The sequence below is a fragment of the Nyctereutes procyonoides genome, unplaced genomic scaffold (assembly GCF_905146905.1).
Source record: "Nyctereutes procyonoides isolate TBG_1078 unplaced genomic scaffold, NYPRO_anot_genome, whole genome shotgun sequence".
Taxonomy (NCBI): Eukaryota; Metazoa; Chordata; class Mammalia; order Carnivora; family Canidae; genus Nyctereutes; species Nyctereutes procyonoides.
In genome coordinates, this window is record NW_026575047.1 from 47,911,476 (window position 1) to 47,923,474 (window position 11,999).

The 11,999-nt window shown below is 42.9% G+C and overlaps 1 long non-coding RNA gene across 4 annotated transcripts in view; it reads right to left on the reverse strand.

Annotated features, from left to right (window-relative positions):
* LOC129510298 (uncharacterized) overlaps window positions 1-11,999 on the reverse strand; it is a 65,544-nt gene that overhangs the window by 41,560 nt on the left and 11,985 nt on the right. For 2 of the 4 annotated variants that reach the window (XR_008664564.1, XR_008664562.1), the window contains 4 exons: window positions 10,404-10,505; window positions 4,857-5,154; window positions 4,066-4,225; window positions 2,437-2,694 (listed from right to left, as the gene is read on the reverse strand). This is a non-coding gene — a long non-coding RNA (uncharacterized LOC129510298). The remainder of the gene's footprint in view (window positions 1-2,436; window positions 2,695-4,065; window positions 4,226-4,856; window positions 5,155-10,403; window positions 10,506-11,999) is intronic. The other 2 variants (XR_008664565.1, XR_008664563.1) reach the window with 2 other exon arrangements.

Genomic DNA, 11,999 nt, shown 5'->3' on the forward strand with positions numbered 1-11,999 from the left:
ATGCAAAATGCCTGGTGAACTCAAGTACCCAATACTGTATGTAATGGGAACCAGATGTCTAACAGAGAGAGAAAAATATTTTATAACAATAAATGTGACATTGACTCTTAAAGGGTTTGCTGCCTTTAAACAGCTTCCCTGTTTTCCTTTCCCTCATATTTTCAAATAGCTTAAAGTAGATCGTGTAAAGAAATTATTCTCATATTTGAAAAGAAAAAGTGTTTAACCTGCCATGGACTTCTCAAATGCACACATAAGGAGGAATGATCTGAAAAAGATAATTTGGGAGTTCATTCGTTTATGAAAGCACTGTGCTCAGCAATGCAAAAATAAAATTAAGGCAAATAAAGCGTAATACCTCCGGCCCCTTACAAACTTAAACTGTACAAGATGCCATAAGATGTGTACAGCTGTTATGGGGACATGGCAAAAGCAAGCCCTGGAAAAGAGACACAAAGTGCCCTGAGAATTCAAAGGGGCAAGAGAAAACTCCTATGGCTGGCCCCTTCCATGAAGAAGGGTCCCCTCTGTATATCTCACATGCACCCCTTTCTCTGCCCTGCATGGACGCAGCTCTGTGTGTCTCTCCCACTCTCTTGCTGCCCACTGCAGTGGACACCCAGCAGCCCTGTTTGTCAGTCAGCCTCTCCTTACCCACTCCCAAAGCAACCCTGCCTTCTCCACTGAAGTAACAGTTCTGAAGCATGGATGCCATCTGGGAAGCAGAGCACCCTAGCAATCAAGTTGCAAGCTCTGTAGTTGGCCCCGGGTCCACTTCCCACTTTGTCACTTACTGGTTTCAACCCTGGGGAAGTCACCTTACCAACCTCCTTCTATTTACATTTTCTCACTGTAAGGTGAGGGTAATAAAAGCACACATCTTCTGGGCTTGGTGTCAGGATTTAATGAGGTTCTGCACACAACGTACTTTGCAAGGTGCCACCATGATGTCAGGGCACTGATCATAGAAATTCTTGTAGCTATTCCTTTATCAATCATCAGATCCAGTATTTTACGGACAACAACAACAACAATGACTAACCAAATTCTTTATTTGGGCATGCCAGGCTGCTCAAGAGCTGATGCTTGCATGACTCTCCAATTCTTTCTCTCAATCCTTTCCCTCAAATGCCCAACTTTTTCCCCATCCTGTCTGCTTCTCATCACCCAAGCAGACCTCCATGCACAAGCCCCCATATCTTTGCACATGCTATTTTGCCCGCCATGGATGGTCCTCCTTCCACCCATCTACCTAGCAAATTCTTGCCTACCCTGCAGCCTTCCACTCTAGCAGACCTCTCTGAGAGCCTGTGAAAGAGTAAATGCCCCCTTAACTAGGCCTAAGGTCATAAGCTCAAGGCTCATCCAGACAGCACAGATAAGCAGTGCAGCAAAAGGCAATACTGTAGGGAGTGGTGGGGACTGCACTAAAAAAAAAAAAAAAAAAAGAACCCGTGCCCTAGCCAACAGGTCAGCCACTCCTCAATGTTTCCAGGGTAAGATGAGGGCTCAGTATTGCCAATGCTCCCATTTTGTTTCAAGGTGAGACAGAAACCTCATTTTTACCTGAAATCTCCAGTTGCTGATTATTGGCAACTAAAAATGTTTCTAAGGGCCGTAACCTTGGACCAACCAAAACCCTCTGGAGACCAGAAGGCAAACTGTGCAGACCATCACTCGGGGATTTCCTTACAGATACACTCCTCTATTCTGGAAAATTTAACTATGACCTATAATTGTTTGCACATCTGCTTGTCCAATGGGCAATGCTCCTTGAGGATGAGGAGCATGTTGGGTTTTCTTCCAGTGGCCAGTACAGTGGGTAGTTAGTTCAAAGAAGCATCTCACTGAGTTTTGTATTGATATTTCCTGATCCTGGAAGCCAAGGTAGGGTCTGTGGGCGAGAGATCATTCCCAGCGGGTCAAAGGACCAAGGTGTTCCTGTTTCAGATATCCCTATTTCTAGAGGGGAAAGATTTTCTAGATATCGTTCAGCCTGGATCAATAGCTGACAGACATCCTTAGAACGGTCTCGAACTCTTCCTCAAAGCCAAAGCCCTCTCCATGGTGAGCAACACAAAAGTTAGCTCTGACAACATAAATCTATCCTATCAACCTAGGCTATAGAAATTTCCACTTAGTATGTGAGTGAATAACTAAATGAATGGGTGAGATCTACCTGAAAAAGCCCTAATTTAAATGTAGATGTAAAAAATTTCAAGAAAATTTCAGATGTGACTCTGAATTTTGTTGGAAGGTGGGCATACAGCAAATCCTGGATGTGGAAAGAGACATGTCTTTGAGATTGTAGACAAGAAAAATATGGGAAAGGCTGGGTTGTGGACAACTGGGAAGATTTAGTGAAAGCAGTGACAGTTTTGTACTCTTTAAATGTCCACAATCTGTGACCCGATGATGCAACTTCTAGGCACTTACCTCAAGAAAATCACGTGTAAATATTTGAGGATGTTCATCACAGCTTTGTTTATGATGCTGGAAAAGTATGGGGGCTGTTTCATGAGTAATTATAGAAGATTTAGGACTGGATCCCTGGGTGGCGCAGCGGTTTGGCGCCTGCCTTTGGCCCAGGGCACGATCCTGGAGACCCAGGATCGAATCCCACATCGGGCTCCCGGTGCATGGAGCCTGCTTCTCCCTCTGCCTGTGTCTCTGCCTCTCCCTCTCTCTCTGTGACTATCATAAATAAAAAAAAAGAAGAAGATTTAGGATTATGATAATTAATAATTATAGGCAAAATCTATCGAACCCTTACTTTTGTGGCAGACTATGTCTCAGGAATGTTTGATTCATTACATCACTTGACCATATTGTTATATCCATTTTACAGAAGGGGATTCTGAGACAGAATATTTAAATAATTTGCCCAAGTCACATAGCAAACTAAGTGTCAAGGCAGGCATTTGGACTCAGTAGTATCTAATGCCAGAGTTTAAGCAGTTTGTTGCATTTTCCTCATAAATATTCACTGTACAGCTGTCACTGTACAGGTACCAAAATCATAACCTTGAAGAATGTATAACGACACAGAAAAAAACTTATGAATCGTTATTAAATGAAAAAAGCAGGTTGCAAAAAAATGTCACCTTGCTCAGATACTCTTAGAGGGAAATATCCCACAGACAGCTCCACCACTAAAAAAGGGTTTCACATCTCAATAAATGGCTAGAATCTATTGAGAACTTATTGAACAAATGGCTAGAGAACAAAATTCATCACAGGAACTAGTGCCAGCATCCAAGGAATGTCTCTAGATTGCTGGGTATTGTCTACTTGACTCATGCAAACCACCTTCTCCAATAAAGTTTTAGGCTTCAAAGTGAAAATTTGAATCCCACCTTGATGTGATATTATGGCTCCAGACCCCAATATCATCTGACTTAACACTAAGGAAAGAATAGGTACTGGCCCAGCCAGGGCCATACTGGTCCAATTAGCAGGGGCCAGAGACTCTATTTTGTAACAATTGATTCTATAAAATAGGAAATAACTTGGAGGAAAGCATTGCCCATATAAGAAGTAATTCTGTTTTTATTTCTAAATAAAAATTATAAATATGGAGGGAAAAGAGTTACTCACACCAAGGTCTTAACAATGTTTATACCCACAACAATAATTTTCTTGTTTCAGCTTTTTTGTGTGTTCTAAATTCTCTACAGTGGATATATATCACCTTTATACTAAGAGGAGAAAAGGACTCTAATCTACATGGGAATTAAAAAGTGAATGTCTGGGGTGCCTAAGTGGCATACTCAGTTGAGCATCCAACTCTCAGTTTTCAATCAGGTTATGATCTTAGGGTTCTGGAATTGAATTCTGCATCAGGCTCCTCATACTCAGATTCTCCCTCTCTCTCCTTCTGCTCCTCTGGCTTATTCTCTCTCTCTCTCTCTCTCTCTCTCTCTCTCTCTCTCTCTCAGATAAATAAATAATTTTTAAATAAATAATTTTTAAGTGAATGTCTACAGTTAGTAATATTTGGAGACCACAGACTGACATGCAGAGAAAAAGTATCTTTAGTGTTGATAGGATATAGGAAACTCTTACCAGAGAAAGGTCAGCAGCTGAGCAGCAAACCCCGCCTAAACATTCATGGCTGTGGATAAGACCTCACTGTGAAGATGTCAAAGCAGTATCTGATGGAGATGCTGGGTGTTGGGCACACCAGGGCCCGTTGCCCTCTGACACTGTGCTGGACAAGTGACAGCTAGGATAAGATAAGGCAGAGCAGAGAAGAAAGGCATGAGCTTCATGAAATATAAGACATGGTTTTAGAAGGCAAGAGACCGTGGCCACAAGGAGGGAACCCAAAATTAAGATACATATTTCAAGCAGTCAAGTGAGAAGTGGAACAAGGAAAGGGAGGTAGAGGCCACTGGTCTGATAAATGGTAGTAGTGAAGCAAAAAGTAAGGAAGAGGAATGGGGGGGGGCGGTAAGTCTTTTTTTATGCACAGAAAGCATAGAGTGATGACCAAGGAGAAAAAGGGATGGAGAGAGTTTTAGGACCACAGAACAATAATGTAGTTGAAAGGAAGGATGGTTGGTGGTATAAAGGTGAGGCAGGGGAAGAGAAAATAGGTAACAAGATATGAAGTTATTAAGAACAAATATTAAGGCTTGAATAAAGCTGGCCAGAACACCCACTGTAAGCCACTGCCATCTGATTTGTCTCTAAAACTCTCCAAAAAGAGAAGAGGCCACAGGCCTTCCTACCTACCCTCCACCTATGGCCTCTACACAAGCAAGAGTTCATCCTGTACCCCCACTTGGTACATACTCCACTATTACCTCCCATTCTGGAGAATGGATATTCATTCCCTTGCACTGGTTACTTACTTGGCTTTCATAGCTCCCACTAGAAGCTCCTGGAAGACCGAAGGTTAAGAACAGGTGTCATCATGATTGGACATTTTAGCAGTTTTATGACATATTCACAAGTTCTTGAACATTCCTCAAATCCATAAAAGGGTCTATGTGCCTTCTCCTTGAATATGAGCTGGCCTTGCTGACTGGTGCACCCATAGAGTATGTGCCTGGGCCAGGCTCGAAAGATGGTTCAGCTTCCACCTTGTTCTCTTGGGATACTCATCTTTGGAGCCCCGAAAGGCCAGGAAAGGAGCAGGAAGACGAGCTGCTGTGAATAGTAAGCAGGCATTCCGGCTGACATCAGTCCCTACGTGTCAGTGGGGGAGCCACAGAGGTGACCCCAGCCTGGGCCACCTACAGACCTCATCCTCATGAAAGGCTGCATGAGACCCACCATGCTGAACCCACCCAACACTCAGCACCACAAGAGACAAGAAAATTATTGTCGTGATTTTAAGTAAATAAATTGTAGGGGGCATCTGTCATACAGAAATAGAGACCTGGGACAGACATCATTGGTTCTCAAAATATCTGTTACATTTTAATTTAACAGCAGGGGTGGCTGGGTGGTTCAGATGGTTAAACGTCCAACTCCTGGTTTCAGCTCAGATCATGATATCAAGGTCTTGAGATCGAGCCCCACATTGGGCTCCACACTGGGTGTAGAGCCTGCATGAGATTCTTTCTCTCTCTCTCTACCCCTCCCCCACTGCCTGCCTCTCCCCTCCACCCCTGAATACTATCTCTCCCTCCCTCTCAAAATAATAATAATAATAATAATAATAATAATAATAATTTAACAACAGGTAAGGAAGGCAGCATTATCTCTTGATCTTTTTCTCTTTCTTTATCTTACCCTCCAGCCACTATCTTTTCTGTGCTTCAGTCAGGTGTTTCTTATATCCTGGTCCCCTCCCCCACCTTGTTTTCTCTCTCTCTCTCTCTCTCTCTCTCGCTCTCGCTCTCACTCTTGCTCTCCTTCTCTTTCCAACTATAGAATTCTCCTCTTTCTTTAATGTCCAGGGGACTTGTAGAAGAGAGAGCCACATTCTCCCTAGACCTATAAAAGACTTCTGTTTTCTCTTCTTGGCACAAATAAGCTAAATCCTTTTAAAAAAAAATTCCCCACTTTAGTTCTTTACTATTCCTCCTTCCTGAATGATCTCTGGGTCTCGTGTGTACTTCTTAGGTTGTAAAAACTACAAACAAGATACTTTCCCCAGTGGTGATATTAGCTAGACTCTCGGCCCCTTCTGGCAAGCACTGTTGTTTGGGCCACCGTCGGATCTTCGTGTCGCTGTCCCACCCATTAGCTGCAGGAGTCCTGACTTGCTTCCCCAGCCAGGACAGGGGGCTGTAGGCTGCAGCTGCATCAGGAGCGTGAGTAGGAAGAGAACAGGTCAGGATCACTGACCCCCCAACCCGGGGCAGCTTCAGATGAGTCCTCCCAGGAGGGGTGCCCACACACTGTGGCCTGGAGACCACATGATCACCTTGCCCAGATAGGGAGTGACCCACAGAATGGTCACTGAGCAGCTGATAAAGTGTGGAAGCTGGGGGACAGGCATAAACGAGACTGGGAGGCCTCTGTAGAAGAGACTCCCTTCCATCTGGGTTGCACCACCACCTCATAATGTCACCTGTGACAAGCCCAGGTGGGCACACGTGGACAGATGCGTGCCCTTGCACTAACGCACACAGCCCTGGAGGAGCACAGAAGGGCTCCGGGGAGAAAGGAAGAAGCATCCCCCAACAATGTCAGGCACGTGGCTGCGAGGACCGCGGGCAGGGTTGGCCCAGCGCGCCAGCGGCCGGCAGAGTAACATCATCTCAGGTCAAGGAGAAAGGCCCACAGCCCAAAATAGCTGCCCTGCCCAGTTGCCACAGCATCTAAAATTATACCATTGAACATTTATTCCTCCGCACACCTCACTTCCACCGGGGGCCAGCCAGGCGCGGGGGTAGAGCCCACGAAATGTCTGCACGTGAAGGTGCAAAAGGCCTGAGCCTTCCACGGAGTTCTGTGGGGGTGGGAACCCAGGGAGGCGTTGAAAGGGGAGGAAGGAGGCAGAGGACGTGTGGGTGAGGGAAACCAAAAGGAAACTTCTCCAATTTCAGGGTTTTACCCAGAAGGAGCCGAGCTGGCAGCTACCTCGTAAAACCGAGGCCTGAGCAATTTGCCAGTAAATTTGAACCATCCATGTAAACAATGCTAATAATTTATTCCTTGAAATGCCTTTCTAATACATTATTATGCAGAGCTGCACATGCTTCTACTTCAAATTGCCTAAATGTAAAAAAAAAAAAAAAGTAAATTAAGGGGCAATTAGAAAAAATAACAAGAGGAAGCATGAGGAAATGCTATATGCCTATCATGCTAGAACACAGAGGGAAGCTCCAAGCAGGTAATCAGATCATTTCAACCAAAGCCTCCACTTTCTGGGGGAAGGATCCCTTCAGAAATTCAGGCACAGCCTCTGTCTTTGTGCATTGAAGCTTGGTTAACTGGGGGGTCTGGGTGGCTCAGCGGTTGAATGTCTGCCTTCAGCTCAGGACATGATCCTGGGGTCCTGGGATCGAGACCTGTATTAGGCTTCCCGCAGGGAGCCTGCTTCTCCCTCTGTCTGTGTCCCTGCCTCTCTCTGTGTGTCTCTCATGAACAAATAAACAAAATCTTTAAAAAAAAATTTTTAAAGAAATTTGGTTTACCTGATTCTGGAAGACCAAGCAGTATGCAAAATGAAAGCAAACAATCGCTATTGGAAATACACCTCTGGTCCTCTGTTTCAACAAACAGCAGCTCCACCTGATTCCATTTTATTTTTTTATTCTTGTCTTTTCAATTTTTTTTAAAAGTAAGTGCCATGCCTAGCATGGAGCCCAGTGTGAGACTTGAACTCACAACCCTGAGATCAAGACCTAAGCTGAAATCAAGTAGTAGGATGCTTAACTGACTGAGCCACCCAGGCACCCCCACCTGATTTCATTTTTTAAAGCCCTTAAAAAATAGGCAATATTTCACAAAGGTAAACTCCCTTCTGCCACCTCTCTCACGTAAGCCAGTTCTGGATCAGAAAGCTAAGTACCACGGATGCCACTGATAAACTTTAGGCAGAGGCAAGGATAAAAATTGGGAACAGAGAAAACCAGGAGGGAAAAGGCCAGAGGAAAGAAAAGGTGTGCAGAGCTGAGAACACCCGGTTCCCTCCAGAATGACTGATCATTGGGTGGTTTGTAAAGTACTAGCTGCTATATAATTTTATCTCCAATGCTCCAAAACCCATGAAGAAAGGAAATTTTGTTAAAATTTTATTTATTTATTTGACAGAGACAGAGAGAGCATGTGCACAAGGAGGGAGAGCAGCAGAGGGAGGAGACTCCCCACTGAGCAGGGAGCCCCACACGGGGTTCGATCCCAGGACCCCAGGATCATGACCTGAGCTGAAGGCGGACACTTAAACAACTGAGCCACCCAGGGACCCCAAGGAAACCCATTTTTCTAAATGAGATCACTTTGGAAAAGACACCCCCCAAGGTCACATAAGGGGAGTAGCTGGGTACCTGAGAAGGGCTTGATAGCAAGTCTAACTAACTAAATCCCCTGTTTTTTCTACCCCAACAGTCTTTGAAGTTACAGAGCATAGGGATTTAAGAAATGTTACTCCTAGGTCTATGAGTAACTTACTGAATGATTTCTGAAACTATGATTTCCCTCCTCAACTTGATTCATTCATTCACTCAACAAATAAGGATGGAATCTCACCTCACGGTAAGCAGTGTCTAGGAACGTGGGTTCACCTTCATGGAGATGTCATATATATGATTCCTTGATGGCCAACTCAACCGTCCCCTTTTCAGAAAGCTACTCCCTGACCATGCAATCTGAAGTGGCTCCTGCCCATCCTCTGCCAGTCACTCTTGTCAAATTTTCCCGTAGGACTTAAGTCCACCCAAAACCATGTAGTTCATCCTTATTCACTTTATTGGTGCTTATCTTCTCTAGAAAATTAGAGCTTTCAGAAGAAGGACTCTGTCTTACTCAAAGCTGTCTCTCCAATACTTACAATTCCCGCACACAGTAGGTGCTCAATAAACATGTGTCCAATAAATGGTATCAAATATCAAGGAGACCTTTCTTCTAGTGCCTACTCTGTGTCTGAAGTAGTATGAGACCATTTGCCTCAATCATCTCATTGAATCAAGATCAGATATGCCAAAATAGGAAACAATATGAAGAAGATGGAGCTTTAATAATGGTGGAATGCTTCGAAAAATTAAAGCTGAATTTCCAATGCCTGTACCCTGTAGCCCTTAATGCAAGAACAAGGGACATCTTGTGACGTTAAAAGGTAACAAATTTAAAATGAATAAAAGGAAATACTTTTTAAAATGGCGTATAATCTACCTGTGGAATTCACTGCCGCAGGATATTATTGAGGCAAATAGTCTAGCAAGATTCAAGAAAGGATTAGACATTTATATGAATAGGAATAATATTGGCAGTTACACTAACCAGGTTAAAAAGTTACAAGGCATGTCCGTTCTGGGCTCCAGGGCATAACTGTTCACCAGCTGGGGTGAGGAAGGAATTTCCCCTTGTGATGGAGCATTGAATAATTGGCCAGAGGTACACCGGCTCCTATTTTTGCCGTCTTCTGTAACAGAAGGCAGAGACCACTGCCCAGGGGGAGTTCCTGGAGAAGACAGACCAGTGACCTCTTAGCCTGATATTTCTTTCCTTTTAAAAAAAAATTATTTATTTATTCATGAGAGACATATTGAGAGAGAGGCAGAGACACAGGCAGAGGGAGAAGCAGGCTCCTGCAGGAAGCCCGATGTGGGCCTCAATCCCAGGACCCCAGGATCATACCCTGAGCCAAAGGCAGACGCTCAACCACTGAGCCACCCAGGTGTCCTGTACCCTGGTATTTCAGACTCCTTGCACAATCCCAAACAAGAGGTAGAAAGGGTGCATATAGTGTCTTTTGGGATTCATACTGAAAATGTTTCCATTTCAGAACACAGAAATGATGAAAAATAATTTTCTTCATCCTGACAATGAAAATATCCCATGGAAGGGAATCGGGCCTGGATGTAATTTTATTACACACAGGCTACAGCGCCTGGAGGGCGTGTGAGCATTTCCAAACCTCAGCACATCGGAGTCCTGGGAGAATCTTATACAAAGGCATCATCCATCCATTTTTCACATCTGTCTAACACTGCGCCTTACACACATGCACTTAGCACATATGTGTTTAATGTAAGTACATTTCTGCAGGTGTGGTAAGGAAAGCTACTCCTAATGCTGTCCACTCAAATTCCTAAGCTTTTCTCAATTGCATTGCCAGGCACAACCCCTGATTCTTGGTGATGTGTGTCATGCATTTTTTTCATCCTAACATGGAAAATCCAAAAGGCAGTTGTTAGCCACGCATCCAAATACAAATGTTCACAATAACATGCTGTCACATTAAAGAAAACAGTGAAACTAAATTATTCATTATACTCACTTACTTTACAAACCCTATGCAGGTGTAGACAATGCTCTGAAGAAATGGCATTGGTGTCTGAACCACTAACGAAAGAACATTCGCCAATCGTGGGACAAAGAACACTCTGCAAGCCAAAACACAAAGGGAAATTGTCATTAGAATCCTCAAACAAGCAATGAGCCTAAAATAGATTTCAAAAGTAAACAGACATAGAACAAAATGTGGAATAAACATAAATACGTGTTTTTACTGGAGACAGACACCATAGATGCCATTAATATTTTCAAATACATTCTCACACAAAACAAGGTAAGAACCACAGGTCTAGGCCCTAATCCTCAAGAGAATTCTCAAGTCACTCTGGGCAGTCCTTTCCACCTAAATGCAAGATTTGCTCCCCTGCAAGATTTACTTCTTTAAGTTGGCAGAGATTAATTGGACTCTCTTAGTATAAGATCATACTTACAGTATCTAATTCCCATCCAGAGAAAAGACCTTAAACATTCTTTTTTAAGACCTTAAACATTTTATTGTTGCTTCAGACACCTACCTGTCATTTTATTGGCTGGTTGCAGATAAGCTTTTTCAACTTGGGCTATTTCTCTTGGTCTAAGCTTTGCTATTTATTTTTCCATGTGATTACAAGAAGAATAGAGCTTGTCAGATTTGTGTTTGTTGGTGCTGGGTTGTTTCTGGTTTGGAGTTTTGGGGTAACTTTGTTGCAGGGTGGGTGTTGGTGGCTAATATTTGTTTTTTACTTAAAATTATCCACATATCATGAGGAATGATAAGTTAAGAGTGTGAGTTCTACAGTCAACCAGGATGGGGTTCAAATCTCACACTAACAGTTTGACCTCAGATAATCCAATTAATCTTCCCCTTTCCTCATCTGTAAAATAGAGGAAAAAAATTAAATCTAGCTTATTCTAGCAAGCACACCAAAGGAGGCAATGCCTACAAAGGATCTGACACATTGCCTGCCATATATTCAGTAGACAATAAATGTTATCTATTATTATGACTGAGCATATTTTACCTACATATTTGTAATCGTTAGAGTACATATCCTATTCCAGTGTTATGACATCATTTACATATCAAGAAAATATTTTATAGTTCCATTTACCCTATTGTTAGGTTTATATTAAGGTTCTAAGAACTGTAACAATAGTTTAAAGAACATCTTTGAGGGGCACCTGGCTGGCTCAGTTGATGGAGCATGTGTCTCTCGATCTCGGGGGTTGTGAGTTCAAGCCCCATGTTGGGTCTAGAGGTTACTTAAATAAATAAAACATTTAAAATGTATTTATTTGTTTGAATAAATAAATAAATAACATCTTTGAGCACTCTTTTTGGTACTGAGAATGAATTCCCAGGAGTAAAATTATTTGGTCAAGGGCTGCAAAAATTTTTGTGGTCTTGACACATGCTGCCAAATGAGTTTCCCAAGTGTTTTGACCACATACCCCACCACAGCCATATACGACTCACTACACTACTTGGTGAACAATGGGAATTACCACTTACTAGAAATAAAAAGGAAAATAATTAAAAATCACAGAAAGACCTCGTATAATAAGCTCTTGTCTTTCCAGATCTAGAAAAAAAAATGCTGTGA